Consider the following 6,977-nt stretch of genomic DNA (forward strand, 5'->3'; position numbering starts at 1 on the left):
CCTTGTATTTCCAGAATGTATTAATTTGGAAAGAAAATACTCATTTCCCATCAAAACCCTGAAGTGACCCCATGTCAAAAATGAAGACATTTGCACCCACTGTATTAATGCTGCAAGGGACTTTTTTATGTGTCATTATGACAGGTGGTGGAGGGAGCGAGCCGCATTCCAGTGAGTGAGCCTGTCCCTGGCTATACTACTGGTGTTAGCCCTCTCACTGGTCAGAGCTGAAGGAGTTAAGGGGCAGAGGGATTAGGAGAGGGAGGCTAGGAAGATGAAACAGGTTTGAAAAGGCAACTGACACCAGCTCAAGTTAGATTGCTTTACCAAGATGGAGATTTTAAAGAGAATCAAGAAAAATAAAAATACTTTACTGGAAAACCAAGAGAAAATGAAGATAAATGAAGGAATGTGAAGAGGGGAATCAAGTTTTAGTTACCTTTCAAACTAATTAGTCTTTGGATGAAAAGAAGGAGCACATGAAAGGGTACATGGATATGAAGTCCGCTTAAAGAAGAGGGAAAATGTGTGGGGAAAATAGAAGGCTTTTCTTTTAAAAGGCAACTAGAGAAGTCATTTCATGAACGAAAAGTTGGGGTTTTTTTGTTGCTGAAGCTGGAAATGTGCATGTTGAGAGAAAAAAAGCAAAGAAGGCAAGGAGAGGACAAAACCGTTTCTTCTAATTTCATGTGGGCTCAGGTTGCCTTGGAAGGAGAGAAAGACAGGTAAGTTAAAAACTTGCTGAAAAGGCAAATAAAGCATTTTGAGGATGAACCTGCTGGTGGCGACTGGAAAGAGACTGCTCAGGGACATGGCCAGTCCAGGATCCTGGGGGAAAGTGCTTTCTCCAAAGGAAGTTCCTGAGAGTGGCTAGAGTGCTGGATTAGGAACTGGGAGACTCGAGTTCAAATCCTCACTCTGCCATGAAGAGCTCTATCTCTCAGCCTAACCTACCTCACAGGGTTGTTGTGAGGATCCAATGAGGAAGCAGACTAGAACATCAACTCCACTAAGCCTTTCCAGCAGAACCAGCAAGATTTTGAAAAGATAGGGGAAATGGAGCTCAAAAGGTAACTATGGAACAGGCCGGTCAAAATTATCCCTGATGCATAACGTGGTTCTCTGGTGGTAATAGCCAAGGTTTTTGGATTTTATTTTTGCTAAGCATCTTCTAGAAACAGCTATTTAGCACAAGGCTCAGACAACACAAAGCATTGACTTTATACAAAGAAAAATTTAGATCCTCCATCACTGAAGGTGATACCAATTTACCAAAATACCAATTTTAAAACCAGGTCTAGCAGTCAGCTTCTGTTGCAGTAACTTCCCACCTGGAAACTAGTGCTGCTGTTGAAGGAAAGTAACTATTAAATACTTTGGACTTTTCAGAGGTGGCGACAGGTGCAAATGTATTCTGATTGAAGGGCTTCTAGGTAAGTATCTCGTGCTTGGCTTTTTCCACCTGCAATTCTTGTGCTGAGACACTTTAAGGTTGCAGTGAGAGGGATCATCACAGCAGCTTGGGCTCATTGGAGGAAACATACAATATAAATGGAATAACACATACAAACCAAGGCAGTCAAGGAGCTTATATGGAGCGATTTTGGTTATTTAATTATTTTTTTTTAATAGAAGAGCTAAGCAAGTTCCAGGTGGTTGCCACCTGAGCTTCCAGCAGGAAGAACCTTATGCAGTCAGGACAGAGTACAGATCCTTTCCTGTGTCACTGCCCAATGAGGTCTATCTGCTGGTGGGGAAACCCTGACTTATTCTTTCGCTCCAGCTCTTGCTTTTTACACCCCTCCAAGAGCTCCGTGTATCTAAGGCAGTTGATGCAACATGAGCTCAGTTCTTGATACATCAAGGAGAACCCTGCAGTAGATGTTTGAGGGACACCTGCATTTTGACTGTCCTGCATTACGTTATCTGCTCTTTTCCCCCACTACTCGGTGATCTTTTTCAGTGCAATGCGTTTGTACTGGTTTCTCCTTTTTAATCTTTTAACGCGCTTCATGAAAAAATGACAGTCAAAATGGCGCTCTGTGACTGAACCACATCAAGGTGAGTATCCCTTGCTTGACTGGGGGGAAATATCTAGTCAAAATGGTACTTGGAGATTCCTCATTCGTTTTAAAGTTGCGGCAAGATGATTTGCAACCTGTTACAATAAAGGATTCTTCTGTATCTTCCCATCTTAAACTGGAGCCTTCAACTCTGGAATATGTCTTGCAAGCGGAGGATTCCAGTGGAGGCAGAATGAATGCTTGAAAGTTATAGAGCTGTACTGAAAGGACTGGCCTTTCCAGCAACAAGGACAAGATGACATAATACTGTAAATGGGAAATGGACGTCAAAAGGTAACTATGCAACAGGGCAGGCAAAACTCACCAATACGTCGTGTGGCTGTGGTAGTAATGACTCTAAAATCATGGCCTATGATTTCATTGACAAATGCGCTAAGGGAGTGGATTATGCTGTATCCCTCATCATTCCATGTGTGTCCCTCCCAAAGCTGTGCACTCAGTGGAAGAGGACAAGCATCCCAGGTAGAAGGGGTGTACCATTCTTTGGTCAAGGGTATACGATAGCTGTGCTCCCCTGGTGGAACCTCTAAACTTTTTGCTGAGCATCTTTCAAGAACACCATTTAATACATACTGCAGCACCTTACTTGGATGTGTCTGGAGTCTTGGAAGCTTGACTACCCTACGTTCTCCTCCAAATGGACCCTTGAGCTTGTTTGGAGGTCCTAGCAGTGGGGCGCAGCTATCGTATAGCCTTGACTGAAGAATGGTGCACTTCTTCTATCTGGGATGGTCGTCCTCTTCTACTGAGTGCACAGCTTTGGGAGGAACACACATGGAGTGGTGAGTGGGGTAGGGGACAACAGCCTAGCCAGCCAGATCAGCCAAATCAACCCGGCGATCAATGGGGTGACAGATGTCGCAGCTAGATCGCCTTCACATCCTCTTCGCCTGTCACTTCTCACTTTGAAGCGACCATCGCAGTTGAAGGAAGGTAACTATCAAGTACTCATGAATATTCAGAGATGTTGGCAGGCTCGGATACCTCACAAGTAAGCCCTAAATGCTACATCACAATGATAGCAGCAATATATTATGAGTGAAGGACATCTAGGTGAGTATCTCTTGCTTCGCTGGGAAGACAATTTATATTGTCTTCCTTCTGCAACTCTTTGTGCAAAGACTGTTTCAGGTCACAGGAGAAGGACGATCACACAGCCATGAACTCACTGGAGAAGAGGTAAGTTATTGATGTAATAATACATAAAATATACAAGTTCCTAAGAAGCTTGCACTTAGCAACATTGGTCATTCAGTCATTCTTTTCAGATGAGCTGGGAACTGAAGACGCCAGGTGGCCGCCATTCTTGTTTCCAAGGGAACTTCTACTGTCGAGATGTCACTGCAGAGAAGGCCTTTTCCTGTGTCGGTCCACAATGAGGTACACTTGCAGGCGGGACAACACTCTTTCGTTCCAGATCTTCTGTTTTACAGATGTTGCAGAGTTCACTGTGTCTGAGGCAGAGCTGTTTTGTTAACTCCAAAGATGCAATGTGAGTAAGAGCTCTTGATACATCAAGTAAAAACCAGGAGTGTATTATTGAGAGAAACATGCATTTTGACAGCGCGGCTTTAGGTAACCTGCTGTTTTGGGTCTTCTGTTTCTGTAGGAGAGAGAAAAGGTGCTGAAGACCCCAGTCTCTTCCAGGTGCATCTCACTGACACCCTCTCTTTACAGTTGTGTCTGAAGAGCCCACAACACTCTAATGAAGCCACCTCTTCCTGCAGAGTCACAGAAGTCATGGTGGACGTATTTTACAAACAAACAAACAAACAACTCTTCCCATGGGATTGGTGGGATGGGACTGGGGAGAAACTAGTAATTGTGGATTGCTTTTCAGAAACCAGCAGAAGGAACTGCCAGGCACACAAAGTCACACTTCAAATGGACCAAAAAAAAACCCCTCAGAAAAATATAAAAATGGAGATTTTAAAGAGAATCAAGAAAATTAAAAAATACTATACTGGAAAACCAAGAGAAAATGAAGATTAAATGAAGGAATGTGAAGAGGGGAATCAAGTTTTCATTACCTTTTAAACTAATGAGTCTTTGGATGAAAAGAAGGAGCACATGAAAGGGTACATGGATATGAAGTCCAGTTAAAGAAGAGGGAAAATGAGTAGGGAAAGTAGAAGGTATTTCTTTTAAAAGGCAACTAGAGAAGTCATTTCATGACCGGAAAGTTGGGGGTTTTTGTTGCTGAAGCTAGAAATGTGCATGTTGAAAGGAAAAAAGCAAAAGACAAGGAGAGGACAAAGCCGTTCCTTCTAATTTCATGTGGGCTCAGGTTGCCTTGGAAGGAGAGAAAGACAGGTAAGTTTAAAACGCTGGAAAAGCAAAGAAAGCATTTTGAGGATGAACCTGCTGGTGGCGACTGGAGAGTGACTGCTCAGGGACATGGCAAGTCCAGGATCCTGGGGGAAAGTGCTTTCTCCAAAGGAAGTTCCTGGGAGTGGCTAGAGTGCTGGATTAGGACCTGGGAGACTCGAGTTCAAATCCTCACTCTGCCATGAAGCGCTCTATCTCTCAGCCTAACCTACCTCACAGGGTTGTTGTGAGGATCCAATGAGGAAGCAGACTAGAACATCAACTCCACTAAGCCTTTCCAGCAGAACCGACAAGATTATGAAAAGAAATGGGAAATGGAGCTCAAAAGGTAACTATGGAACAGGCCGGTCAAAATTATCCCTGATGCATAACGTGGTTCTCTGGTGGTAATAACCAAGGTTTTTGGATTTTATTTTTGCTAAGCATCTTCTAGAAACAGCTATTTAGCACACAGCTCAGATAACACAAAGCGTTGACTTTATACAAACAACTTTATACAACTACTCGGTGATCTTTTTCAGTGCAATGCTTTGTACTGGTCTCTCCTTTTTAATCTCTTCACATGCTTCATGAAAAAAATGGCAGTCAAAATGGCACTCTGTGACTGAACCACATCTAGGTGAGTATCCCTTACTTGACTAGGGAGGAAATATCTAGTCAAAATGGAACTCTGTGATTCCTCATTCGTTTTAAGGTTGCGGCAAGACGATTTGCGACCTGTTGCGATAAAGGATTCTTCTGTATATTCCCACCTTAAAATGGAGCCTTCAACTCTGGAATATGTCTCCAGTGTGTCTTGCAAGTGGAGGATACCAGTGGAGGCAGAATGAATGCTTGTAGAGCTGTACTGAAAGGACTGGTCTTTCCAGCAAGAACGACAAGATGACATAATAAATGGGAAATGGACGTCAAAAGGTAACTATGCAACAAGGCAAGCAAACCTATCTCTGATACGTCATGTGGCTGTGGTAGTAATGACTCTAAAATCATGGCCTATGATTTCACTGACAAATGCACTAAGAGGGTGGATTAGGCTGTGTCCCTCAGCCAGTTCGCTCTCACATCCTCTTCGCCTGTCACTTCTCACTTTGATGCGACCATTGCAGCTGAAGGAAGGTAACTATCAAGTACTCTTGTATTTTCAGAGGCGATGACAGGCTCGGATACCTCACAAGTAAACCCTAAACGCTTCATCACAATGATAGTAGTAATATAGTTCTATTCACTACCACTGATGGACAAGCTAGGTGAGTATCCCTAGCTTGGCTAGGGAGGAAATCTCTGCTGTGTTCCATCTACAACTCTTTGTGCTAAGACTCTTTCAGGTCGGGGTGACTAAGTCGTCAGAAGAGGCTTTATTCTGCGTCACCACAATGAGGCTCACCTGCAAGTAGGAGAAGACTTCTTCTTTCATTCCATCTCCTCTTTTCTTCAGGCTTCCCAGAGCTCAATGTACCTGAAGTGAGAGTCACCTGCTGTTTTAGGTAAGTTCACATTCCACTACTCAGTGTTTTCTCCCCCAAGACAATGTCCTTTGTATTGGTCTCTCCTTTTTCTCATTTTCTTTTCTGCTATTCTCTTCACAGGTCTATCTAAAGAGCTCTTCTTAACATCTTCAGGTTTTCTTTTTCCTGAGAGAACATTCGCAGAATGTTCTCTCAGGTTTTGCTTTTCCCCTTGTTGCATTGCTCAAAAAAAAAAGCAAAAGACACTGGCGGTCGGCGCTCCTGGTTCCCAGGACGGGGTTCAAATCCCTGCAGTGTCCATGCTTACTTCCAATGCAACTGCTAACTCTATCTCTCTCTGTCTCTCTATCCCTCTCTCTCTCTCTCTCTCTCTCTCTCTCTCTCTCTCTATCTCTCTATCTCTCTCTCTCTCTCCCACACTGGCCAAATAAGAATTGACTCCTTTTTTTTTAAGCCAAAGTATTAGCACGGGAGGGTGGTGACTTCAGTGGCTGAGCTTGATTCTTAACTCCACCATCACACCAAAGGACCATTTCAAGCACCACCTTCAAGGTTTCCAGGACGGGGTTCAAGTCCCTGCGGTGTCCTGGCTAACTTCTAATGCAACCATCATGCCCCTCTATTTTCCCCTATATCACTCAAATCCCAAAGTATTAGCATGGGAGTGTTTTTGTGTGGGGATTTCAATGAATAAGCTTGGTTCTGAATTCCGTCATGGCATCTAAGGACCAATTCAAGCAACCTGTGCACTGTGCCTGCTGCTCTAATGATGCTCCCCTGATGCATCTCCAGGTGTGTCTAGATAGGCTGGATCATGTGGGTGCTTCCTATCCTAGCATTCCCAGGTACTAAGGAGTACATCTTTGTTTGTTTAGGAAACAACAGTGCACCCAAAAAATGCAACCTATTTAAATTATGTGGGAAATGGACAAGGTCTCCATGACAGAACAACTGCTACCACATGCACACATTAGCAGAACAAGCAGGTCAGTGTCCTCCTTTGGAGAAGACTTGTGTCCATTTGAAGGGCTATCAGAAGGTTAGGATAAGGACAGGTGGCAGAATAAGGACAGGTGGCAGTTCTCTGTATGATGTCCTG

General features: G+C 43.6%; 1 long non-coding RNA gene across 1 annotated transcript; it reads right to left on the reverse strand.

Moving 5' to 3' along the window:
• Positions 1 to 1,938: 1,938 nt before the first annotated feature.
• LOC309360350 lies at positions 1,939 to 2,993 on the reverse strand. Its single transcript, XR_014164027.1, has 2 exons — positions 2,918 to 2,993; positions 1,939 to 2,482 (listed from the first exon to the last, which is right to left on the reverse strand). It is a non-coding gene; the product is annotated as an uncharacterized lncRNA (long non-coding RNA).
• Between the last annotated feature and the right edge of the window lie 3,984 nt (positions 2,994 to 6,977).

This window comes from Podarcis melisellensis (genome assembly GCF_964234715.1).
Source record: "Podarcis melisellensis genome assembly, chromosome: 17".
NCBI classification, from domain to species: domain Eukaryota; kingdom Metazoa; phylum Chordata; class Lepidosauria; order Squamata; family Lacertidae; genus Podarcis; species Podarcis melisellensis.